This window comes from Carlito syrichta, unplaced genomic scaffold, assembly GCF_000164805.1.
Source record: "Carlito syrichta isolate Samal-C Ts95f unplaced genomic scaffold, Tarsius_syrichta-2.0.1 Scaffold316245, whole genome shotgun sequence".
Taxonomy (NCBI): domain Eukaryota; kingdom Metazoa; phylum Chordata; class Mammalia; order Primates; family Tarsiidae; genus Carlito; species Carlito syrichta.
The window spans coordinates 200,294-227,513 of record NW_007260341.1 but is presented as its reverse complement, the minus strand read 5'-3'; positions in this window follow the sequence as shown (position 1 = coordinate 227,513).

Genomic DNA, 27,220 nt, shown 5'->3' with positions numbered 1-27,220 from the left:
TGGGTGCCCCAGTGACTGGCACACTTTTGTGATGAGTACTTCAGTGACTGGGGCTGTCTCTGATAGGTGCACCAGTTACAGGCCCTCCTTTCTGACCAGTGCCCCAGTGACTGGGATCCCTCCATAATGGGTGCACCAGGGACAAGTGTCCCTCCATTATTGTTGCCCTAGTGACTGGACCTCCTCTCTAATGGAACTAGGTGACTGGTTGTCCACCATAACGGTTTTTCCAGTGGTTAGCTCTCCTCTGTAACTTTGTCCAAATGAAGGACCTTCTTCTATAATGGGTGCTAGAGTGCCTGATCCTTCTCTGTTATGGCTGCCACAGTAACTTTTCACTGTTTTGTATGTCTTATTGATTAGACTTCCTCTGTGAGGCATGCCACCATGACTAGGCTTCCTCAGTGTTGGGTGCACCAGTGACTACACCTTCTCTGAGTTGGGTGACTCAGTGACTTTCCCTCTTTTTTGGTAGGTGTCACAGTGACTGGACCTCTTTTGTGATGGGTCCTTCTGTGGACTAGCCTTCTTCTGTGATGGTTATTACAGTGACTAGCCCTCTTCTGTGATGGGTACACAGTGAAAACACATCCTCTGTGTTGGGTGTCCCAGTGACTGCTTCTCCTCTGTGATAGGACTGCTACTGACTGATTTAAAGAGGGGGAGACCCTCTTCCATGATTAGTGCCCCGGTGACTAACCCTTCTCTGTGATGGGTGCCAGGGTGAAATTCTCTCTTCTGTGATGTGAATACCAGTGACGGGTTCTCCTCTTTGATGTGTGCCTTTTTGACTGGTCTTTCTCTGTGATGCAGCAGAATGACTGGTACGCCTCTTTGAAAAATGTCCCAGTAACGGATGTAATGGGTTCCACAGTACCTAAGTTTACTCTGTGACATTGACTGTGACTCCTATGTGATTGGTGCCCCCATGACTGACCCTGCTCCATAGTGAATGCCTTAGAGAATTGCCCACCTCTGTGATATGTGTCCCAATAACAGTGTCACCTCCATAGTTGTTCCTCTAGTGACAAGTCTTATTTTGGGTTATCCAGTTACTGCACTTCCTCAATAACAGGTGTCCCGATGAATAGCCCTCCTCTGTGATGGTTGCCCAGTGTCTGGTCCTTCTCTATAATAGGTGCCACAGTGACTAACCTTTCTCTGTTATGGGTGGCAGTGACCAGACCTTCTCTGTGATGCGTGTTCAGGGACTAACCTTCCTCTGTGAGGAGCGCCCCTATGACTGACCTTCCTCTATGATAGATTCCCAAGTGAATGAATCACTTCTGTTATGGATGTCTTGGTGACTGTCCCTACTCTGTGATGGGTGCCCTAGTTACTGGCCTTTCTTTGTGATGTGTGCACTAGTAGCTGAACCACTTTTGAGATGACTGCAACAGTGACAGATCCTTCTTAGTGATGAATTTCTCAGTGACTGGCCCTACTCTTTGACAGGTGCATTAGTGACATCATCTCCTCTTTGATGGGTGCTTAAGTGACTATTCCTCTTTTGTGAGGTGTGACCCAGTGAAAGGGCCTCTTTCTAATGGGTACCCCAATGACTACCCATCCTCAGTGACTTATCCTCTTCTAGATAGTGGACTCAGTTACTTTTCCTCCTCTGTGATAGGTCCCCCAGCAATTAGCCCTTATTTGTAAGGGAAGTCACATTGACTAGAGCTTTTCCATAATGGGCACCCCATTGAAAGGCCCTCTTCTGAAATATGTGCCCCAGTGACTGATGTTTTTTTGTGATGGGAGTCGCAGGGACTGGCCTCTACCTTTATGGGTGATTGTGTGCCTGCTCTCTTTTTAAATGTGTGTCCTATTGACTGACTCTTCTCTGTAATGGATGCTCCAGTTACTGGCCCTCCTTTATAATATGTGCTTCAGTGATTGGAAATTCTCTATGATGGGTGCCTCAGTGAATGGTTTTCCTCTGTGACGGTGCCCAAGTGACTGGCCCACCTCTGTGATCAGATTCCCAGTGTTTGTGCCTCCTCTGATTGGTGGCCTGTGACTGACCTTCATATATAGTAGGTGTTCCCGTGACTAGCTATCTTATGTGAAGGGTGTATCAGCGATTGGGTCTCCTACATTTTGGGTGTCACAGTAACAGAGCACACTGTGCTGATTCCCTATTAACGGACTTTCACATATAATGGGTGTCCCAGTGTGTAGTCCTACTTTTTGATGGGCATTCTAGTAATTTTGCACCCTACAAAATGGATGTCATGTGGATTATTCCTCCTCTGTGACAGTTGCCTTAGTTTCTGAGCCTCCTCCATAATGGTGTCCCAGTGATTGACATTCCTTTATGAGGAATGCCTAAATGATTGGGTCTTCTTCATAATATGCACCATTGAATGGTCCTCCTTCTTGACTGGTGTCCCAGTGACTGGTCCTTCTCCAAATTGGGTGCTGCGGTGAAATGCCCTCCTTTGTAATCAATTGCCTTTATAATTGGGCCTCCTTTATAACAGATGACCAATTGCCTGGCCCTCCTTTGTGAGGGGTACCCCATGACTCTACCACCTCAGTTATGGATGACCTTGTTACAGACCTCCACTTTTATGGGTGCTCTAATGACTGCCCTTACACTACATTGGGTCAAAGTGACTGGCCCTCTTCTGGGATGGGTGCTCCAGTGACTTAACTCTTCTGTGATATCTAATACTGTACCTGGCAGACTCTGTGGCAGGTGCCTCAGTGATTGTACTTCTTCTGTGTTTGGTGCTTCATTGAATGGCCCTCTGCTGTGATCAGTGCTTCAGTGCCTAGTCTCCTCTCTCATGGGTACCTCAGAGACTGGTCATCCAGAATGATGTGTGCCCAATTCATGATACTTCCTCAGTGATTGGTGCCCCAGTGACTAATCCTCTCAGTGATGAGTATCCCAGTTACTGGGTCTGTTTTGTGATGGGTGCCCCAGTGACTGATGCTCCTCTGTAATCAGTTCAATAGGGATGAGGCTTCCTTCTTATGGGAGCCCCAGTGACTGGGCTTCCTCTGTGATGTGTACCTAATTGACTGGCCCTCTTCTGTGATAGATGTCAAAGTGATTGTGTCTCCTGTGTGATGGGTGCAGAGGTGACTAACCCCCCAATATAAGGAGTGCTGAGGTGACTGGGCTTTCTCCTAGTTGGTGCTCCAGTGACTAGCCTCTATCTGTAATAGGTGCCTCTGTGATTTACCCTTCTCTGTGATAGGTGATTTAGTGACTGACTCCTCTGTGTTAGGTTTCACAGTTATTGTCTCTCTTCTTTGTTAGTAGCCCAGTCATTGGGCCTCCTCCCTACTGGGTACTCCAGTGACTAGTACAATTCAGTGATGACTGCATCAGTACCTGGTCCTCTACATTGATGGCTGCACTAATGACAGACCTTCCTTTGTAACTGGTGCCTCAGTAACTAGGTCTCCACAATTATGGGTACCCCAGTGACTGAACCTCCTTTACTATGGGTGTACGAGTGACTGGGCCTCCTATGCAATTCGTGCCCCAGTGACTGGCCCTCCATAATGATTGCTTCAGTGATAGATCCTCCTGTGTGATGGTTTTCCCCCTGACCCACCCTCCTCCACAATGGGTCCGCAAAGACGCACCATTCTCTGTAATGGGTGTTACAGTGAGTAGTTCACCACTGTGTTGGGTGTTTCAGTAATTAGACCACCTCTATGAGGGTTGCCCACATAACTGGCCCACTTGGGAGACTGGTGCCCTAGTGATTGGCCTTCCTGTGTTAGGTGTGCCCTAGTGACTGTCCTTCATCTATAATGTTTGCCTCAGTGACTGTCCCTCTACTGTGACGACTGTGCCAGTGACTGTCAACCCTCTTTGATGGGTACCCAGTGACTACACCTCCTCAATAATGTGTACCTTGGTGACTGATCCTTCTCTAAGATGTGTGTCCCATTGACTAACCCTCTTATCTAATTTTTGCATGAGTGACTACTCTCCTTTGTGATTTTTGTCCCAGTATCCTCCCCATCTGTGTTTTGGATGCCCCATTAACTGTCCCTCCTCTGCAATGGGTGTCACAATATCTTTTCCTCCTCCCTGACTGGTACTTCATTGAGTGGCTCTCCTCTGTGATTGGTGATAGAGTGACAAGCTCTCTCTTTGTGATGCATGTCAGAGTGACTAGCTCTCTTCTGTGATCTGTGAATTTTTGACTGGCCCTTCTCTGTGATGGATACTACAATGACTAGTCCCACTCTTGAAGAGTGCCCTGTAACTAATCATTCTTTGTAGTGGGTGTCAAAGTGACTTTTTTTTACGATCTCTACCTCGGTAACTGGGTCTCTTATATAATGGTTGCCACAGTGAGTAGCCGTCTTTTTTCATGGTGTCCCAGTGACTAACCGTTCTTTATCATTCTGGGTGTACCAGAATGGCTTTCCTTTGTGATGGGTGTACCAGGGAATGGCTATTCTTGTGATTGATGTCCCAGTGACTTGAATGCCCAATGACATCTTCACTGAAAAATGCCTCAGTGGCAAGCCCTTCTTTGTGATGGGTGTACCAGTGAATGGCCCTTCTCACTGAATGATGACCCAGTGATTCTCCTTTGTGATGGTTTTCCCAGTGACTGCCCCTCCTCTGTGAAAGGCGCTGGAGTGACTGATCCTAGTGTGTGACGGGTGCCCCAGTGACTGGCCCTCCTCTGTGACAGCTATCTCAGTTGCTGGCCATCCTATGATCGGATTTTTAGTGTTTGGCTCTGCTATGTTATGTGTGCCCCAGTGATTGGTTCTTCTCTGAGATTGGGACTCTAGTGCCTGTTTGTCCTCTGTAATCAGTGTTGCTGTGACTGGCCATCCTCTGTGATGGGTACACCAGGAAATGGCCTTCTTTTGGATGATTTCCTCAGTAACTGGTCTTCCATTGTTATGGATGTCCTTGGGACTGCACTCCTCTGTGATGTGTGATACAGTGATTTGCTCTCTGTGATGGGTGAGCAAGAAACTAGATAACTTCTGTGATGGATGCCCAGTGATAGACCCTCATCCATAATGTGTGCCCCAGGGAACAGCCCTCCTTGTGACGGAAGTACCAAAGAGTGGTCTTTCTCCATAATTGTTGCCCCAGATACTAGCCCACCTCTGAGATGGACAGCACTGTTACTCACCATCCTCTAAATTGGGTGCAACTGTAACTTGCCCTCCTCTGTGATGTGGCCTTCCTCCAAAATTGACTTCTCAGTGAATCTTCCTCATCTTTAATGGGTGTCCCAGTGACTGTCCATTCTCTGTGATCAGTAAAACAGTGACAGAGCATCCTCCATAATACTGATTCAGTTACTGACTCTCCTCTATTATGGCTAATCCAGTGATTGTGCCTCCTCTGAGACAGGTGTACAGTAACAGGCCATCCTCCATAATGTTTGCCCCTGTGACTCGACCCCTCTGCGATGGATGCCTCGCTTACTAAGCCTCATCCATAATGGATGTCAATTTATTGTCTCTCCTCTTTGATGGGTGTCCCAGTGACTGGGCTGCCTACCTACTTTGTATCCCAGGAACTTGCCATCCCCTGTGAATATTGCCCCAGTGATTTTTCTTCATATATGATGGGTGCCCCAGTGACAAGCACTTCTCTCTGATGTATGTCATAGTAACTGGGTCTCTTCCCTTATATGGGCCCCAGTGACAAGGCTTCCTCTGTGATTGATGGCCCAGTGAATGGCCTTCATATATGATGTGTGCCCTCATGACTTGTCCTCCTCAGTGATGGGTGTCTTCATGACTGAATCTCCTCCATTATAGGTGCAACAGTGACAGAAACTCCTCTATGATTGGTGCTCCAATGACTGGCCAACCTCTGTGATGGGTACCTTAGTGATTAGCTGTTTTCTGGGATGAATACCCTAGTAACAATCTTCACCCAAAATGAGTGCCTGAATGACTAGTTCTCCTCTGAGATTGGTGTCTCAGAGACTGGTCTTCATATATGATGGGTGCTCCAGTGATTTTTCCTTCCTCTGTGACAGGTGTATTGAAGAGTGGATCTCCTCCATTATAGGTGTCGTTGTGACAGGATCCCCTCTGTAAATGGTGCCAAAAAGACTGGCAAAAGCTCTGTGATGGATGCCTCAGTTTCAAGGCATCATCCGTAATCAGTACCCCAGTGTTTGACTCTCCTCTGTGATGGGAGTTCCAGTACCTGGGCCTCCTCCGTAATTGGTACTCTATTGACTGGGCCTTCACTGTGTTTGGTGCCACAGTGACTGGCCCTCCTCCAAATTGAAAGCCCAGTGACCTGCCTTCTTATATGATGGGTGTTCAGTAACTAAGACTCCTTCAAAAATTTTGTACCAGCGACTATCAATCTTCTCTGATTTGTGCCTCAGTGACTGGTTCTTTGTGTAATTGGTTTCCCAGTGATTGGCTCCCCTCTGATAAATTGCCCACAGATTTGGAGTTCTCTATACTGGAGGCCCCAGTGACTGATCCTACTATTGAAAAATACTGCATTAACTGATTCTTCTCTGTGATGTGTATCACACTGATTTTGCCTCCTCCTTGATGACTGATCCTGTTTCTGTCCCTCCTATGTGATTGGGGCCATGGGGTCTGATCCCCTAATAATGAGTGTCCCAGTGACTGTCCGTCACTGGTGATTTGTGCCACGGTGACTCTCCCTCCTCTTTGATGAGTCATCTATGGACTACCCTTCTTCTGTGATGAATGCCTCAGCAACTGGCTTTCCTATATGATTGATGCACAGTTGCTAGGTCTCCTCTGTGATCAGGTCTCCTGTGTCTGTTACTCCTCTGTGATGTGTTTCCAGATAATTTGGCCCCCTTCCTAATATTTTGTAGCACTCCTATGCAATTGATGCCACAATGACTTGCCTTCTTCCAAATTTGGTGCCTCAGTGACTAGCTCTCTTCAGTGATATGTATTCATGTAACTGCGTCTCCACCAAAATTGGTTTCCCAGGAACTTTCTCTCATCTATGATGTGTGCATCTGTGACTGCCTTTCCTCTGTGATATGTTCTCCACTAGCTGATCCTCCTCTATAATAGGTGACTCAGTAACTTTCCTCCTCTGTAATGGGTCCCCCAGTGACTGGGACTTCTCTGTAAAATACACCCCAGTGATTGATCCTCCTCTGTAATGTGTACCCCAGTGAGTAGTTTTCTTCCTCTGTGATGGATGTCTTCATGACTGGATCTCCTCCATTATAGGTGCAACAGTGACAGAATCTCTTCTATAATCGGTGTCCCAATGACTGGCCAACCTCTGTGTTGTGTACCCTAGTGATTATCTGTTTTCTGTGATGAATATCCTAGTAACAATGATCACTGCTCCAGTGACTGGGTCTCCTACATAATGCATGCCCTAGAGAGTAGTTCTACTCCATTAAGGATTCTTCATTGACTTAACCTCATTGGGTATTGGCTCCCCAGTGAATGGGCCTCCTCCATAATGGATGCACTAGTGCACTCCTCATGATGTGTGTCCCAGTAATTGGACTGCCTCCATATTGGGTCCAAATACTGGGGCCCATCTCTCATTGTTGTCCCAGTCACTAGCTCTCTTCTGTATTTGGTGCCCCATTTGCTAGACAACCTCTTCGATAGTTGACTAGTACTATACCTTCTTTGTTATGGGTGTTTCACTTGCTGGGCATCCTCCATAATGACTGCCCTCCTTTGTGATGGATGTGCCAGTGTCTATCCATCTTCCAAAATATATGTTCCAGTGACAAGGTCTCCTCTGTGATTGGTGCCCTAGTAACTGGCTTACATATATAATGGGTGCCCCAGTGACTTGCATTCCTCTGTGATGGGTGTCTTTTGAATGGATCTCATTATAGGTGCTCCACTAACAAGACTTCCTCTGTGATTTGTGCTCCAATTATTGGCCAACCTGTTATGAGTGCTCTAGTGACTAGCTGTTTCCTGTGATGAGTATTCTAGTGGTCATTATTTCTTCAAAAAAGGGTGCCTAAGTGACTAGTCCTCCTCTTTAATGGATGCCTCAGTTTCTTGTCCTTCCTCTGTGAAAGGTGTCCCAGTGACTGTACTTCCTCCACAATAGGTGGTCCATTGACTGTGGCTTTTTAATGATTGTAGCCCCAGTAATTTGTCCTTTTCTATATTGGGTGCACCATTGACATGCCCTACTCTGTGATGAGTGCCTTCTTGGCTGGCCTTCCTCTATAATGGGTGTCCCAGTGATTGTCCCTCTTTTATTATGGGTGCCACAGTGACTAGTTTTCCTTTGTGATGGGTGACTCAGTGTTTAGCCCTCCTCTGTGATGGATACCCAAGAGATGGTTCTTTTTGTTATGGGTGCGTCTGTGACTCCTCAACTTTTGATATGGATGTCCGAGTGACTATGCTTCTTCTGTGATGGGTCTTCCAGTGACTAACTCTCCTCTGTGATGTGTCCCCCAGTTACCAGAATTCCTTTGTGTGTGAGTGTCCCAGTCACAGGTTCTTCTCTGTGATCAGTATCACAGAAACTGGACGCTTAAAATGTGTCCTCCAGTGACTGACTCTCTTTTGAATGAGTGTCTAACGAGGTTCTTCTATGTGATGGTTTCCTCTGTGACTGGGTCTCCTCAGTGATGGGTGCCAACGTGACTAGCTCCCTTCTGTGATGAGAAACCCACTGACTTGACTCCCTCCAAATGATTGCTCCAGTGATATGTCGTTCTCTGTGATGGATGCCTCAGTGACTGGTCCTCCTTTGTGGTGGGTGCTTAGGTGACTGGACTTCCTCTTTGATGGGTAATCAGTTGAGTGGCCTTCTACTGTTGTTAGTGCTCTAGTGATTCCTCAACCTTAATGGATGCTGTAGTGACTGGCCCTAATTTGTGTCTAGCTATACTATGTGATGGGTGGCCAAGACACTGGCTCTTTTCTGTTATAATTGTCATAGTGATTTGGACTCCTACATTATAGTTCTCCAGTGACTATTCCTCCTCCATTATGTGTGCCCCAGTGACTGCTTGCTCTGTGATCAGTGACCCAGTGACTGCCACTCCTCTATAAATTTTGCCCTATGACACTTCTTCCTCTCTGATGGGTATCCAACTTACTCAACCACATAAATAATTGGTGCCCCAGTCACTAGCCCTCATTTGTGATAAATGTCCCCTTGACTGACCCTCCTTTGTGATGTGTACCCCAGTGACTGGCCTTTCTCTGTAATGGATGTCCCAGTGACTGGATCTTCTCCAAAATTGTTGTGCTAGTGACTAACTCTCCTCTGTTATGATTGCCTTCATGACTGGTTCTATTCTCTGACAGGAATCACTTTTACTGGAATTCATCTTTCATTGTTGTCCCAGTCACTAGCTCTCCTCTATATTTGGTGCCCCATTTGCTAGACAACCTCTTTGATGGTTGACTAGTGACAGACTCCAGTGACTCACCCTCTTCTCCAATGGATACCCCAGTGAATGGCCTTCTTCTGTGATTGGTGATTCAGTGACTGGGTCTCCTCCATATTGTTTTCTCAGTGACAGACCCTCCTCCATTAAGGGCTCCCAAGTAACTGTGCCTCATCTGTGATTTATGCCCTGTGATAAGACCTCCTTCATAATGGTTACCCCAGTGAGTAGCCCTCCTCTTATATTTGGTGACCCAGTGACTGGTCATTTTTGTAATGGGTGCCCCAATGACTAGGCCTCCTCCATAATGTGTGCTGCAATGACTAGGCCTATTCTTGGATTTGTGTCCCAGTGACTGGCCTTCATATATGATGGGTACCCCCGTAACTAGCCCTCCTCCGTGAAGAATGTCACAATGACTGAATCATCCTATCACGGATGCCTCAGTAACTGAGCATCCTCTGTGACTGATGTCACAATAACTTGTCATCATTGGTGATGGCATCCACAGAGAATAGCCCTCTTCTATCATGGGTGACATAGTAAGTGGGAACTCTTCAAAATGAGTGCTCCACAGAATAGTCCTGCTATCTGATGAGTGCCCCAGTTTCTTGAATTCCTCTATTATGAGTGCCTCAGTGACTTACCATCATATGTGATGGCTGTCCAAGTGACTGGCTCTCCCCTGATCAGTGACTCTTTCCTGCCTAATGGGTGCCCACAGTAACTTGCCATCTTCTGTGGTGGGTTACCCAGTGACTGGCTTTCCTCTAATATGGGTGCCTCAGTGACTGGTTTACCTCTGAGATGAGTGCCCCAGTTACAGGGCCCCCTCTGTGATCACAGTTCCAGTGACTGGCCCTCCATTGTGAAGCGGATCCCAACGCTTAGGCCTCCTATATAATATGTGCTACATTTACTGGACCTCCTTCTTGATTGGTGCTCCAGTAACTAGACCTCATTCAAATTGGGTGCCACAGTGAATAGCCCTCCTCAGTTATGGGTGATCCAGTGACAGGCTGTCTTCTGTAATAAGTGTCCCAAGACTGACTCTCCTCTGTAATTGATGCCCCAGTGACTGGGCCTCCTCTTTAATTTGTGCCCCAGTGACTAGCCCTCTTCTTTTAGGAGTGTTCCTGTGACTGACACGTCTCTCATGGCTGTCTCAGTGACTTGCCCTACTATGTGATGGGTGCCTCAGGGATTGCCCCTCCTTCGTGTTTGGTGCCTCGTTGACTGGACTTCCACTGTGGTTGGTGCTCCAGTGGCTGATTGTCCTCTGGAATCAGTACACCAATGTCTAGGACTCATTAGTCATGGGTACCCCCATTGAATGGTCTCCTCTGTGATAGGTCACCCAGAGCTTGGCACTCCACAATGATGGGTGTCCCAGAGAAAAGACTTCCTCTGTGAATAGTGCCCCAGAGACTAGATAGCCTCTGTGATGTACGTACCAGTGGCTTGGCCTTCCCTGTGATTGTTGTCCGAGTGACACGATTCCTAGTGATGTGTGCCCGGGTGACTAGCCATTCTCTATGATGGTTATCCTAGTGACTGGGCCTTCTCTTAATGGGTGCCACATTAAGTGGTTCTCCTGTGTACTGCATCTCAGAGACTGACCCTCCTCTTTGATAAGTACCTTAGTGACTGTGCCTCCTCTGTGATTGGTGCTGAATGAATGTGCCTTTTCTGTGATGCATGTTCCAGTGACTAGTTATCATTTATAATGAGTGCCTTAGTGACTAGCACTCGTATGTGTTGGGTGATCCAGTGACAGACTTTCCAGTATGATAGTTGTCCTGGTGACTATTCCTGATCTATAATGGACATCCTAGTGACTAGCCCTAATCTTTGCTATGTGCTCCAATGACTGGGTCTTCTTTGTAATAGTTGCCCCAGTGACTGGAACCTCCTTTATAAGGGATGCCCCAGTGACTGGCTCTCTTCTTTGATGGGTGTCCCTGTGACTTTCTGCCTCTGTTATGTGTGCATTAATCTCTTGTGATTTTTGTCTCAGCAACTGGGCCTCCTCCAACGTGGATGCCACAGTGATATGCCTTTCCTTGTGGTGATTGTTCTACTTAAAGGGCCTCTTTCATAAAAGGGACTCTAGTGAGTGTACCCCTTTTGTGTTGGGTGTCCAGCGACAGGCCTCCTTTGTAATTTGTACTTCAGTTAATGCACTTACTTTTTGATTGGTGTCCCAATGAATGACTTTCATATTTGATGGATTCCCCAGGGACTTGCTCTCCTCTGTGATGAGTGTCTTGGTGATTGGACAGCCTCCATTTTGGGTGCTGCACTGACTGTGCCTCCTCTGTGATCAGTGCCCCAAAGACTGGACATTCCCTGTAATGGGTGTCCCAGTGAATAGCCCTTTTCTGTAATAAGTATTCTAGTAATCATGCTTCCACCAAATAACTGTCCCAGTGACTAGCCCTCCTCTAATATTGGTGTCACAGTTTCTGAATCTCCTCCAAAATAGGGTTCCCAGTGACAGGCCTTCCTCTTTGAAGGGTGTTTCAGCTATTGGGCCACCTGCATATTGGGTGCTCCATTATCTTGGCTTCATTTGTGATAGGAAGCACAGTGACTAGTCCTTCTCCAAATTGGATGTCCCAATGATTAGTTCACATCTGTGAAGTGTGTCCTAGTTACTGTCCCTCCTCCAAATGGGTGCCCCAGTGGATCACCCTCCTTTGTAATGGGTGTCATATTGACTGTCCATCCTCTGTAATGGTTGCCCCAGTGAATGACTCTCTCTTCTTATGGGTGCTCCAATTACTGACCCTACTTTTTGATAGGTGACTCAGTGTTTAGTCCTCATTGCAATGGGTGCCCAGAGACTGATCTTCCTCTCTTATGTGTTCCTCTGTGACTCCCTGACTTCTTTTATGGGTTCCATAGTGACTGGACTTCCCCTGTTATGGGTGTATTAGTGATTGTTCCTCCTCTGTGATGGGTACCTTAGTTACCAGGACTCCTCTCTGATGTGTGCCTACATGAATGGCCCTCCTTTTTGATCAGTACCTCAGCGATTGGCCCTCCTTAAAATGTGTTCTCCTGAGACTGACCCTCCTTTCGGACAGGTGCCTCAGTTACTAGTCCTCCTTTGTGATTTGTGCCTCAGTGACTCGATCTCCTCTGTGATGGGTGGCCAAGTGACTAAGCCTCCCCCAAATATGTGTCCCAGTGACATGCAATCCTCTGTGATTGGTGCCTCAGTGACTTGCCTCCTTTGTGATAGGTGACACATTGACTAGACCTCTTTTCTAATAGGTAACACAATGACTTTGCCTCTTCTGTGAAGACTGCCCCTGTGACTAACCTTACTGTGTGATCTGAACAGTGAATGAAACCCTCCTAATGGTGCCCCAGTGAGTAGCCTTCTTCTGTGATGGATGTCCCAAACCAGGTACTCCTCTATAGTATGTGCCACAGTGACTGAAACTCCTCCATGATGGGTACCTAAGTGACTGACCCTCATCTGTGATGGGTCCCTCAAGGACTGGCCCTCCTCTGCAATAAGTGCCCCAGTGACCGGCCCTCATCCATAATGGATGACTTACTGACTGGCTCTTCTCTCTGATCAGTGCCCCTGTATCTGGCTATTCTCAGTGATGGGTTTCTCAGTGACTGACTTTCCTCTGTGATTGTTGTACCAATGACTTGGCCTCCCCCGTAGAGGGTGCCCCAATTACTGGCGCTTCTTCATTAAGGGTGCCCTCTTCTCTATGATTTTTGCACAAATTACTAAGCCTTTGCCATAATGGTGCCCTATAACTGGCCCTCTTCTGTGATGGACACTCCAGAGACTGATCGTCCACTATGACGGGTACTCCAATGATAGGCCTTCTTTCATAATGTGTGCTCCAGTGACTGGGATTTTTCCAGTATTTGTGCTCCAGTGATGGGGCACCCTCTGTGATCAGTGCAGTAGTGACTGACCTCACTGCATAATGATTGCCCCAGTGACTTGCCCTCCCATGTGTAGTTTGTCACTGTGATAGACCCTCACAATAATGAGTGCCCACTGACAGACCTTCCTTTATTATATGTCACAGTGATCATCCCTCCACTGTAATAGGTGTCCCAGTTACCTCTGAGACTGGTGTCCCTCTCACATGCTTGCCTCTGTGAAACGTGCCTGTGCTTGACCCTCTTCTGTTATGGCTGCCCCAGTGACAGACTCTCCTCTGTTATAGATGAATCAGTGACTGGTCCTCCTCTGAAATGGGTCCCCTCGTGACTGCCCTTCTTTCCTTATGTCTGTCCCAGTGACGGACTCTTCTCTCTTATGGGTGCTTCAGTGACTACGTCTCTTCAGTGATATGTGCCAAAGTCAATGACTCTTCTCAGTGATGGGTACCCCAGTGACTTGTTCTCCTTCATGATTATTGTCCCAGTGACTGGGTCTCCTCTATAATGGGTGATACAGTGACAAGTTCCCAAATGTGATTTGTGTACCAGTGACTAACCCTCCTCTTGGATGAATGCCACAGTGACTGGCCCTTCTCTTTGAGGAATGTGTCACTTAATGGGCCTCCTCCATAATGGATGCCCCTATGACTTGGACACTTCTGAGATTGGTGCCTCAATGAATGGCCATCTTTTTTGATGGTTACCTCAGTGACTAGCAATCTTTTGTAATGGATGTACTGGTTTCTGAGACTTCTCCCAAATGGGTATACCAGTGACTAGGCTCACTCAAAAATAGGTGCTCCGGTATCTGTTTCTACTCGATAATGTGTGCTACAGTGACAGCCCTCTGCTCTGATGGTTTGTCCAGTGATTGGACCTACACCATAATATATGCTGCATTGACTGGGCCACCTCTGTGATGGTGTCCCTGTTATTGTACCTACTCTAAGTTGGGTGCCAGAGTGACTAACCATATTCTGAGATGGGTTTTGCAGTAACTGAGCCTCTTGCATAATTGGTGTCCCAGTGACTTGTCCTCATCTATAATGGGTGTCCCAACAACTGGCTTTCCTCTATTGGATGCCCCAGTGACTGAACTTCCTCTATAATGTTTCCTCAAGGGATTGTCCTTCTTTTGTATAAGTGCATCAGTAACTAGCCCTCCTCTCTGATGGATAGTTCACTGACTTTGCCTCCTCTATGTTGGCTTCCAAAGCGACTGGTCACCTTTTGTGATTGGATCCCCTGTGTCAGTCAATTCTTAAGGGTTCTCCAATGACTGGGCTTCTATGTGATGGGTGCTCCAATGACTGATCCTTGTCTGTGATGTGTGCCTCAGTTAATGGCTCTCCTTTGTGATGGATGCCCCAGGGTCTGGCTCTCCTCTTTTATCATTGACCCAGTGAGTACCTCATTTTGTGATGTGTGGCCCGGTGACTGGTCTTCCTCTATACTATATGTCCTAGTGATTGGTATTCCTTTGCAATAGGTGCCTCAATTGCTAGCCCTCCTCTGTGAAGGATGTCCCAGTGACTGGCACTCCTTTGTGACAAGTTCTCCAGGGACTCATCATCCTCCACAATGGTTTCCCTATTTTTTGCCCTCAACTGCCTGTCCTCTGTGATGGGCACCCCAATGAGTATCTTCTATTGTGATGGGTTATCCACTGGACTTATTCTATAACATGTACTCCATTGACTGAAACTCCTTCATGATGGGTGCCCCAGTGACTGACCCTCCTCTGTAAAGGGTATATCAGTGACTGGCATTACATGGTGACCCTTGTCCCAGGGGCTGGCCATCCTCCAAAAAGAGTCCCCTAGTTTCTTGCCCTCCTCAGTGATTGGTACCTCAGTATCTGGCTCTTCTCTTTGATGTGTGTCCCAGTGACTGTCTCTCCTCTGTGATGTTTGCCACAATGAATGAGTTTCCTCCATATTAGGTGTAACAGTCAATAAAACACCATTATGGGTGCCCCAAAGACTGAGTCTCTTCTGTGATTGTTGCTGCAGTGACTTTCCCTCCTACATAATGACAGGCCTAGTGAAAAGCCCTCCTCTGTAATAGGTGTCTCTTGACTGGGTCTCCTCCATTTTGGGTGCTGCAGTGAGTGGGCTTTCTCTATGATTGGTGCCCCTGATGATTGACCATTCTCTGTGATTGACTTTCTTGTAACTGGGCCTTCTCCAGAATGGATGCCCCATTGCCTAGTCCTCCTCTGTGATGGGGTATCCCAGTGATTGGACTTCCTCCATAAAGATGCTCCTTCAGGACTAGTGCCCCAGCCTTCCTCCAAGTTGAGTGTCACAGTGAATAACTCTCCTCTGTGATGGGTACACCTGTGACTGACTCTTTTCTATTTTGGATGTCCCAGTGACTGGCTCTCCTCTGTGATTGATACCCCAATGACTGGGCTTCCTATATTTGGGTACCCAAATGACTAGCCCGCTTGTGTGTGGTGTGCCCTCATGATGGACCCACCTCTGAGATGGGTATGCCAGTGACTGAACCTCCTCTCTTATGGGAGCTCTAGTGACTGTCTCTTCTCTTTGTTGCTTTTCCCAGTGACTGGTTCTCTTCTGTGATGGTTTTCCAAATGAATGTTCCTTCTCTGTAAAACTACCTCAGTGACTGCCCTGTCTTTCTGTTTGATGCTTCACTGACGTTCCCACCTCTTTAGTTAGATCCTCAGTGACTGACCTTCATCTGTTAAGAGTGACCTAGTGAGTACCTCCTTTTGTGATGTGTGCCTCAGTAACTGGCCTTCCTCTATAACATGCACCCTAGTTGAGTACATATTACAATTGGTTACGCAGTTAAAGGCCTCCTCTGTGATTGTTTACTCTGTGACTGATCCTCTTGTGTGATGGGTGCCTTAGTGACTGTGCATTCTCAATAATGGGTGCCATAGTAATGGTCATTCATAATGAATGTCCTATGAATCTCCCTCCTCTGTGATTGATGCCCCATGACTGACTCTCCTCCATAATAGGTACACTGATGACAGACCCACCTCTGTTATCAGTTCCCAAGTGATTGTTTCTCCTCTGTGATGAGTTCATCAGTGACAGGGCCTCGTTGTTACTGATGTCCCAGTGACTGGACCTCCTCCTTAATGGTTACCTTATGAATGACTTCCTCCATTATAGGTGCCTCAGTGTCTGGTCCTTCTCTGTGAGTGGTGCTCCTGTACCTAGTCTTCCACCATAGGTTTCCCCAGTACTTACGCTCCACTGTAAAGGCTTTCTGTCTGTTAAGCTTGGCCCTCCTCTCTAATGTGTGTTGTGTTCCATTGACTGACCCTCCTATGTGATGGGTGCCAGTGACTAGTCCTTCTGTGTTGGGTGTCCTAGTGACAAGTCCTCCTCTGTGATGGCTTCCTAGCGAATGTCCCTCATCTGTGATGGGCGCCCAGTGATTGGCCATCCTCCACAATGGATGCTCCAGTTACTGACTCTACTCTGTAATGGGTGCCTCAATGAATAGCTCTACTCTTTGACAGATGTTCCAGAGACTGGTTCTCTGTGATGTGTGACTCAATGATGACCTGTTCTCACTGATGAATGCTCCTGTGATTGGACAGTCACTGTGATCAGGGCTCCAGTGACTATACCTCCTCTGTAATGGGTGCCACAGTGACTAGGCCTCATCTGAGATGTGGTTTTCAGGGACTGGACATCCTCTGCAATCAATGACCTCTTGATTGTCCTTTTTAATGGGTGACTGGGCCTCCCCTGTTATGGGTGTCTGGGTGACTGCCTTTCCTCTTTGAAAAGTGCCTCGCTGATTGTATTTCCTGTGTGATGGGTGCAACAGTGACTAGCCCTCCTTGATGATGAGTGTCCTAGTGAGTTTTTATGCTATATGATTTTTGCCCCAGTGTCTGTGCCTCGTCTATAATAGGTGCCCAGTCTAGTCCTCAACTGTGATAGGCACCCTAGTGACAGATCTTCTTCAGTAATCTTTGCCCCCATTACAGGCCCTCCTCCATAATAGGTACTTTAGTGGCTGGCTTTACTAATTATTAATGCCCCAGTGATTGGGTATCCTCTGAGATTGGTGCACCATTGAAGGACCTCCTGCATAATGGTTGCCCCAGGGGCTACCTTTTATATGTGAAAATTGTCCCAGTGAAAGACATTCCACAATAATGGGTGCCCCCGTGACAGGCCTTCTTCTATTTTGAATGCCACAGTGACTATCCCTCTTCTGTGATGAGTTTCTCAGTGATTAGCCATTCTCTGTAAAAAGTGCCCCTGTGAGAATCTTGCCTCCCTGATGGGTACCCCAGTTTGTGGCCACCTTAAGTTACGACTTTCCCTCCTCTTTGATAGGTATCTCACTCACTGGGACTCCTCCATAATGGATGACCAAGTGGTTAATCCTCCTTTGTAATAGGTGTCCCAATGACTGTGCCTCCTCCATAATTTGTGCCCAGTGAGTGGACTTTCCTTGTGATTGGTGTAGCAATAATTGGTCTTTACATATTATGTGTATTTCCATAAATAGCCTACAGCTGTGATGGGTGTAACAGACACTTGGTCTCACCCATAATGGATGCCCCAGTGACTGCACCTTCTCTCTCCTGGGTGCCCCAATTGATGACCATATTCTTTGTAGGGTGTCACAGTGACTAGCCATCTTCTATGATTGGTGTTCTAGTATCTGGTCATCCTTTGTAATTTACTTAGAGAATGGCCCTCCTCTGTGATGGTTGCTTCAGTGACTGTTTCTTTGGTTTGGTGCATAAATCACTGGCCTTCATTGGATTCCATGCCCCACTGACTTGCCCTCCTCCATAATGGGTGTCCAAGTGACTGAACTCCCTCTTCAATAAGAGTCCCAGTAACTGGACCTTTTCCAAAATATTTATGCCTGTGATTCTGTGATGGGTGTCCCAGTGACTAGACCTCCTCTTCTATGGGTTGTCAAGTGACTTGCTCTTCTCTGTGATGAGTCCCGCACTGACTGGTCCTCCTCATTGTTGGGTGCCCAGTGACCGGTTCTCCTCTTTAATGAGTGTCTTAGTGTCTAGCCCTTCTGTGTGATGTATGCCTCAGAGATGGCCTCTTTTGTGATGGTGGCCTTGGTGACTACTTGTCTGTTATGGGTGTCCCTGTGAATGGACTTCCTCTGTGATGGATGTCCTAGTGAGTAGCCCTCCTCTTTGATTGGTGCCCCAGTTTCTGGGAATACTTTGTGAGGGGTGCCCCAGTGAGTGACCCTCCCCTGTGATCACTGCTCGAGTGATTACTCTTTTTCTGCAGATTCATCAGTGACAGACTCTCCTCTGAAATGGGTGTCTCTGTAAATATCTCTCCTCTGGAATGAGCGCTTCAGTGAATGACTCTTCTCTGAGATGGGTGCCCCAGTAAATAGCCTTTCTCTATGATGGATACCATACTGATTATACCCCCTCTGTGAAGGCTGCTCTGGTTGCTGGCCCTTCTTTGTTATTGGAGCCCCAGCGAAAGAAATTTTCCTGATAAGTGCCCTTGTGACTGGCCCTCCTCTGTGACGGTTGCCCTAGTGACAGTTCTTGTCTGTGATGGGTATTACAATGACACATTGTCCTTTGTGATGGGTTTCTCAGTAACTCAATCTTCTCTTGTATGGTATCTCCGGTGAGTAGCCTTGTGTTGCAATGGGTGGCTCCATGACTTGCCCTCAATCAAAATATGTACCCAGTTTTCTGGGTTTTTTTCTGTTATGGGTTCACAAGTTACTAGCTCTCCACTGTGATGGGTGTCTCAGTTACCTGACCTCTTCTGTTATGGCTGCTCTAGGCTCTGTTTCTCCTCTGAGATCAGTACCCTAATGATTGGCCTTCCTTTTAATGGGTGACTGAGAGTTAGACTCTCCTCTTGATGTGTTCCTAAGTTACTAGCTCTTCTCTTTGATGGGTTATTTAGTGACTGGCTCTACTCTGTAATTGATGACCTATTAATTGGTATTCATATAAGGTGAGTGCCCCAGTGACTGAGCCTCCTTTGTACTGGTGACCCAATGGTTGGTTTTCTATTGTAATATGTGCTCCAGAGATTAGTTCTCTTCTCTGATGGGTGTAATAGTAACTGAACCTCCTCCATAATGGGTATCCCAGTGAGTAGGCCTCCTCTGTGATGGGTACCCCAGTATTAGGCCCTCTTTCATAATATGTGCTACAGTGACTGGCCCTTCCCCCAAAGAAAAACAGGAAGAAAGGGGAAAAAAAGCAAGAGTATCCATTTGTGTATGGAATTGGAATCATTGTGAATACACAGAGATCCTGTGGTAAGGAGACCCCAGCCTGGGGCCCAAAGTTCCCAAAAGACAGTGGATCAGCAGGCAATCAGGATGTGGTGTTTGGAGACTGAGGTGGGGGACCACTGGAGCCCAGGAGTTTATGACCAGCCTGGGCCTTGTGGCAAGATATTGTAGCTCCCCATAACACAAACACTTGAGTCACATATGGTGGCCCCAATGATCCTGGCTACATGGGTTGCGGAGGCCTTCATCCAGGGGTGTTCCTTTTCATCTCCCCCACAGACAGAATGTGCGTGTCCAGGCCGGACACCATGGCACTTGGCCATCAGCCCCACACCCTGAGATGCCATGGCAGTTAGCTGCCTGTGCACAGGGTCAGAGACTAGCCTGGGTCACATGGCCAGACCTTATCTTGGTGAGAGGTCCCCAAAGTCGAATCTGGCTTGCTGTCCCTTGAAGTCCCAACTACTCAGAGGCCAAGGTGGGAGAACATCCCATGCCCCACATGTCGAGGCCCAGGGAGCCACGATCATGCTGCTGTGCTCCAGCCTGTCTGACATAGACTCCAGCAACAAAAAGACACTTCCCATGTACATCACAACCGGCGTCCACAGCTCTCCAGGGAAAGGTCCATGTGGACGGATGACAATGGAGTGATTGGGAGAGAAAGGGGCTATCCTACCGCCTGAAGGTGGCAGACAGGGCATCTGGAACTGGACTGACCATGTCGTTACCAGACCGCCTTGATTACGCTGTGCCCGATGGTCTCCTTAGCTTGGGTCCGTCTGTTCCATGATCTCAAACACATCTTTGCTGTGGGGAATGAGTGTGGGGTGTGGAGGCAGGCCTTCTGGGCTGAGTGACCATATGCACCAGATGGATGTGCCTGGTGGCCATCTTTGATACCTACAGGAACAACACACTGGAAAGTACCCTTTCTCTCCCATCCTTGAGGGTGACACCTCGCACTGTGGAAGGGGTGTTGGTGGTGGTTGTGGTGATTATTATTATTTGGAGTCAGAATCCCACTCTGTAACCCAGGTCATAGCACAGGGTCACACTCACAACCACCCTGTACTTCACCTGCTATACTCAGGAGATCCTCTCACATCGGCCCCCTAAATACCTATAATGAAAGGCCTGTGTCATCACGCCTGGCTAAACTTTGGATTTATTTTTCAAGGCCGAGACGAGGTCTTGCCCCCTGTCCCAGGCTGGTGTCGAAGCTGCATGCTCAGGCTGTCCACTCATCTAGGCCTCTGAAGAGCCAAGATGCCAGGCTGAGCCACTGAGTCCAGCCTATGGTGGTGGTGGTGGTGGTGGCTGGTATTATTCTGAGTCAGAGACCTGCTCTGTCAGCCAGGCTGGAGTGCAGGTGCCAGCTCTGGCCAATGAGGCCTTCTCCGTCTGGACTCTGGCAATCCTCCTGCTGCAGGCACCCAAGTGGCTGGAACAACAGGCGTGCGGCACCACACTCTACTCATTTTTTTGGCTTCTTGTAGAGATGAGGTCTGGGGTTGGTCTCGAACCTGGAGGCTAAGACCATCCTCTTGCCTTGGCCTCATACAGCGCTGGGATGACAGGCATGAGCCTAAAGCCTGGCCTTGACACCACTCTCAGGGCCCCACTGCAAGGTCTGCTCCTTTCTAATGACCCGGGATCCCGGAAAGGCAATTCCTGGAGGAAGCACTTCCTGGAGGGAGCACTGGACACAGTGGCTTGTCTCTACTGGGGTGCCTACCCCTCCACCCATCTTGTTCCCCAGGGTGGACCCACTCACTCCTCCCAGTGTTCACCTTTGGGAAACAGAGGGCTTGACTCTCAAACCTTTGGGGAGGTGGACACAGCCGAGTGACTCACACCTTTCTCCTCGGTAATTGGGGATACTGAGATGGGAAGATCGCTGGAACCCAGGAGTGCAAAACCAGAATGGACACCATAGAAAGCCCCCACCTCAACCCCAGGCAAAACCTAGAAAACCTTGGTTGAGGGCAGGCCTTGGTGGGAGGTCTCCTCTGTCCCAGAGTTCAAGACCATGCAGCAAGACCAGGATGTTGACCAAATGGAAAACCTGTGATCGCAGCAGATTTGGAGACTCAGGTTGTAAGGCTGGTCCAAGTTGACAGCTTGAGAGCAGCCTGGGCAGCATAGTGAGGGAAGAAAAGTAAAAAGGAAAGAAAGGAAGAAAGAAAGAAAGAAAGAAAGAAAGAAAGAAAGAAAGAAAGAAAGAAAGAAAGAAAGAAAGAAATCCATTCTCCTGTAAACTTTTTGGCCTCAGTCCTTCCCCCCCACATGTGAACGTCCCCCAAGCACAGCACCTTCCAGTCCAAACTCGCCCCAATGGCTGCTCCTGCTGTGGTGCAAGATTTCCCGAAGCTCTCAGGCTGGGCTCCTGTCGGCTCTCCTCTCTGAGGTGAGAAATGTGCCCCAGGCAGGCCGGCCCTCCAACTCGACTACAAGGATCTTCCCCAAGATAAGCCACAGACACATCCCTCACCCAGGGACATTTTTTTCCCCCAATCCCAGTTTTGCTGGCTCTAAATCCAGTCGTCCTGTGAACACACCAGGCACAGTTGAGTATCTGTGTACAATTGATGTTTTTGGAGACAGGGTCTGGTTCTGTGGCCCAGGCTGGTGCCCAGGAACACGACCGTGTTCACAGCCATCCTTGAAATTCCAAGCTCCAGTGATCCTCCCGCCTCAGGCTCCAGAGTGGCCAGGATGACAGGCACCTCGTCCCCAGACCCCCTGTTGGATTGGGTGTGGAGATGGGATCTCCCTGCATAGTCAGGGTGGGCCTTGGCCTCCTGGGCTCCAACCATCCTCCAGTCTTGGCCTCCAAGAGCACTGGGATTCCAGACGTGACCTGCCACATCAGGCCTTCTGGTTTGTTTTCAAAGAAGGATCGAGGCCACGCTTGGGGGCTCAGCCTCATCATTCCAATGCTTTGCAAGCCTGAGGCCAGCAGCCGGACCAAGCCCATGGGCCAGGACCTGCCTGGGCACTTCGGTGAGACCTTGTCTCCACCATTCATCCTAAATGAACTGGGCATGATGGTGCGCGCCTGTTTTTCCAGTTCCACGGAAGGCCAGGATAAGTTTGCTGGAGCCCGGTGTTGCCGAGGCTGTGGTGGCCAGGAGGGAGCCCCTGCCCTACAGCCTGAGCTATGGAGTATCTGACCTAAAGAAAAAAAGGAAAAAAGGAAACAAAAGAAGAGCATCCATTTAGGTATGGAGCTGGGATCATTGTGAACAGACCGAGATCCTTTGGAAAGGAAGCCCCAGGCTTTGGCCCAGAGTTCTGGCAGGCAATTGTTATGTGGCTTTGGGAGGCTGAGGAGGGGGACCGTTGGAGTCTGGGAGTTCGGGACTGTCTGAGCCATGTAGTAAGTCACTGTTCCACCCTGGAATGCAAACAATGGAGTTGAGCATGGTGCCGCCAGTGTTCCCAGCTACATGGGATGTGGTAAATTCCATCCTGGGGCATTTCTTTGTGTAGCCACATGGGTGGGGGACGATGTAGAAATCGGGAGAGGAAGGAGCCCTCCGCCCACCCAAAGGTGGCAGACAGGGCAACTGGAACCTGGGCTGGGCGTGGCATTGCCAGACCTTCTTGATCCTTCTGTGCCCGACAGCTACCCTAGCTTGGGGCCATCTGTTCCATGAATATAAATGAGTCCTTGCTGGGCGGCATGAGTGTAGAGGGTGGAGGCAAGACTTCAGCGGTGTGTGGCTGGAGATGTGGGCCAGACATGCCCACTGACCACCATTGAAGCCTCCCGTTAATGACAGGCAGTAAAGTGTCTTTCATTCTCCCATCCCTGAGGGCGAAACCTCACTATGGGGTGGTGGTGATGGTGGTGGTGGCTTTATTATTCTAGTCGGAGTCCTGCTCTGATGCCCAGGCCAGAACAGAGGGGCCCCTTTTCAGCCATCACGGCCTGCACCGACTGGGCTCCATGGAACCTTCCAAAGATGCCTTCCGAGTGTGTGGAATGACAGACGTGCACCACCATGCTTGGTCCATTTTTCTGGCTTCTTGTAGTGACTAAGATTCGCCATGGGGCCCAGGTATGTCTCAAACCAAGGAACTCAGGCCATCCTTTTGCCTAGGCCTCCCAGAACACTGTGATGTCTGGCGTGAGCCCCAGTGCCCGGCCTCCACACCCCTCTCAGGGCCCCACCATGAGGCCCTTTCCCTTCCGACAACCCGGGAACCCAGATAGGGTGACCAGATTCTCCCAGGGACCCCTCCCTCCAGGGAGCATCTGGTGCAAGGGTGTGTCTCCTCTAGTGCACCCACCTCTCCACTGGCCTCATTCCCCAGAGTGGAACCACTCGCTACTCCCAGGGGCAGGCTCTGGGAAAGGGAGGGCGTGACTATTAAGCCTTCTGGGGGGCGATGAACGATAGGGTGACTCCAGTCTGTCTCTTGGGCACTCAGCGAAGCCGAGATGGGAACATGGCTGGAGACCAAGAGCTCGAGACCAGGCTGGACACCATAGCAAGCCCCCACCAAAACCACAAGGAAAACCCAGAAAACCTTGGTTGAGGGCAGGACTTGGAGGGAGGATCGACTCTGGGTCAGAGTTCAAGACCAGCCCTGTAGACCAGGATGTCAAAGAAGTGGAAATACTGTGATCTCAGCAGTTTATGAGGCTCAGGTTGAGAGGTTGACCCGAGTTGGGTGGTTTGAGAGCAGCCTCGGCAAACTAGTTAGGAAAGAAAAGGAAGGAAGGAAGGAAGGAAGGAAGGAAGGAAGGAAGGAAGGAAGGAAGAAAGAAAGAAAGAAAGAAAGAAAGAAAGAAAGAAAGAAAGAAAGAAAGAAATCCATCATTCTGCAAACGTTCTGTCCTCAGTCTTTCCTCCCCTGCACCTCCCATATGTGAGGGTCCCCTAAGCTCGGCACCTTCCAGCCCCAACCTCCCCAATGGGCGCCACCACTTTGGTGTGAGAGTTCCTGAATACCTGGCTGGGTTCTTGCCGGTTCTCCTGTCTGATGGGAGAAGTGTGCCGCAGGCAGCAAGGCCCTTCCTTCAAGAAAGGCCAGGGACACATCCCTTACCCAGGGACATTTCCTCCCCACCAATCCTATTTTTCCTGGCCCTAAAGCCAGTCACCATGTGAACACACCACACGCAGTTGAGAATCTGTGTACGATTCTGATGTTTTTGGAGACAGGTTCTGGATCTGTGGCCCAGAATGGAGTCTGGGGACACGACCGTCATTCACCAGTAGCTTCAAAATTACAGGTTCCGGTGATCCTCCTACCTCAGTCTCTGGAGTGGCTGGGATGATGGGTAACTCCACTCCAGATACGGTGTTTGGATGGGTGCAGAGACAGGGTCTCCCTGCGTGGCTCGGGCTGGCCTTGGGTTCCAGCCTTCTGCCTCAGTCTCGGAAAGCACTGGAATTCCAGGAATGGGCTGCCATGCCAGGCCTTCTGTTTCATTTTTGATGAAGAATCGAGGTTGGCTCGGGGACTCAGCTTTGTCATCCCAGCGATTTGGGATGCCAAGGCCAGTGGCCAACCCCAGCCTGCGGGTACAGACCCATATGGGCACCTTGGTGAGACCACGACTCTACCCTCCATCCCAAATGAGCCGGGTATGGTGAGCATGCCCATCGTTCTGGCTTCTTGGAAGGCCGGGGAAAGGCTCACCAGAGTCCAGCAGGCCTAGGCTGCTGTGGCCGGGAGCAAGTCATTGCCCTCCAGCCTGGGCAATGGAATGAGACTCTGACTCAAAGAAAAAAAGTAAAAAAGGGGAAAAAAGAGCATCCATGTGTGTATGAAGCTGGGATCATTGTGAACAAACAGACATCATTTGGGAAGGAGGTCCCAGCCTTGGACATAGAGTTCCTGAAAGACAGTGGATAGGTAGACATTTGGGCTGTGGCTTTGAGAGGCTGAGGCAGTGGACTGCTGGAGCCCAGGAGTTTGAGACCAGCCTGGGCCACATAGTGAAACCTCGTTGCTCCCGGGAATGCAAACACTGGAGTCGCATGTGGTGGTGCCTGCAGTCCTGGTTACATGGGATTCGGTGGCCCCTGTCCTGGGTCGTTCCTTTGCATCACCCCCACTGACAGAATGTGTGAGTCCGGGTTGGACTCCAAGGCTAACGGCCAACAGCTCCCACTCTGGGAGGCTGAGGCAGGAAGATGCCTGAGGGTTTGGTTGCCAGGAGCGAGCCACTGCTCTCCATCCTGGTTGAAGAAGTGAGACTCCTACTAAAAGAAAAAAAGGAAAAAAGGAAAAAGAAGAAGAGCATCCATTTGTGTATGGAGTTGTGATCATCGTGAACAGACAGAGATCATTTGGGAAGAAGGACCCAACTTTGGGCGTAGGGTTCCTGAAAGACGGTGAATCAGCAGACAATCAGGCTGTGGCTTTGGTAGGTCGAGTCAAGGAACCGCTGGAGCCTGGGAGTTTGAGACCAGCCTGAGCCACATAATGAGACCTCGTCGCTACCCAGAATGAAAACACTGGAGTCATTGGTGGTGGTTCCCGTGGACCTGGCTACATGTGATGCAGTGACCTCTTTCCCAGGGTGTTTCTTTCTGTCACCCATACCGAAAGAATGTGTGATTTCAGGTCGGGAACTGTGGCTCAGAGCCATCAGCCCTATGCCCTGGGTGGCGGAGACAGGAGGCTGCCTGATCCCTGGGGTCTGAGACAAGTTTGGGCGATATTGCCAGACCTTGTCTTGGAGAGAGGTGCTCATAATCAAGTCAGGCATGGTGACCTCCAGAGTCCGGGCTGCTCAGGGGTTGAGGTGTTAGTACCGTCTGGGCCCCACAGCTCGAGGACCCTGGAAGCATGATAGCAACACCATCCCCCAGCACGGCCAATGGAGACTGTGGTAACAGAGAAGACACCTCCCAATTGCATCATGATGGGTGTCCACAGATCCCCAGGGATAGGTCGACTTGGGCGGGGGACGATAGAGTGATTGGGAGAGGAATGGGGAGGGGCCCTCCTCCTGCCAGAAGGTGGCACACAGGATGACCTCAACCTGGGCTGTCCAAGGCATTGCTGGATCACCTTGATTGTTCTGTTCCTGACAGACACACTACCTCTCAGTTGTCTGTTCTGTGAGCTCACACATTTCCTTACTGTGGGGCACAAGTGTGGAGGGTGGAGGAAGGCCTTAGAGACACATGACTGAAGGCACAGGACAACTTGCCCCATGGCCACCTTTGAAACCTCCCACAAATGACAAGCTGGAAAGTGACTTTTCCTCTCCCATCCCTGAGGGTGACTCCTCATGTTGAGTTGCAGGGGGGTGGTGGTGGTGATTATTATTATTTGGAGTTGGAATCCCACTCTGTCGCCCAAGCTGGAGTGCAAAGGCATGCTCATGGCCACCGTGGACTCCACCTGCCTCGGCTCTCCGAGTGACTGAGACCACAGGCCTGCACCCCCCCACCCAGTTAATCTTTAGATTACTTTTTATGGTTGAGACGAGATCCTGTCTTGGGTCCCGGGCTGATGTTGAACCCATAGGCTCAGGCCGCCCATTCGCCTTTGCCTCCAAAACGCTGGGTTGCTAGGCTGAGCCCCAGATCCCGGCCTGTGTTTAGGGTGGTTGTGGTGGTTGGTATTATTATTCTTAGTCGGAGTCCTGCTCTGTTGCCCAAGCCGAAGTGCAGTGGCCCGCTCTCAGTCACCGTGACCTACATTGGCTGAGCTATGGCAATCCTCTCATC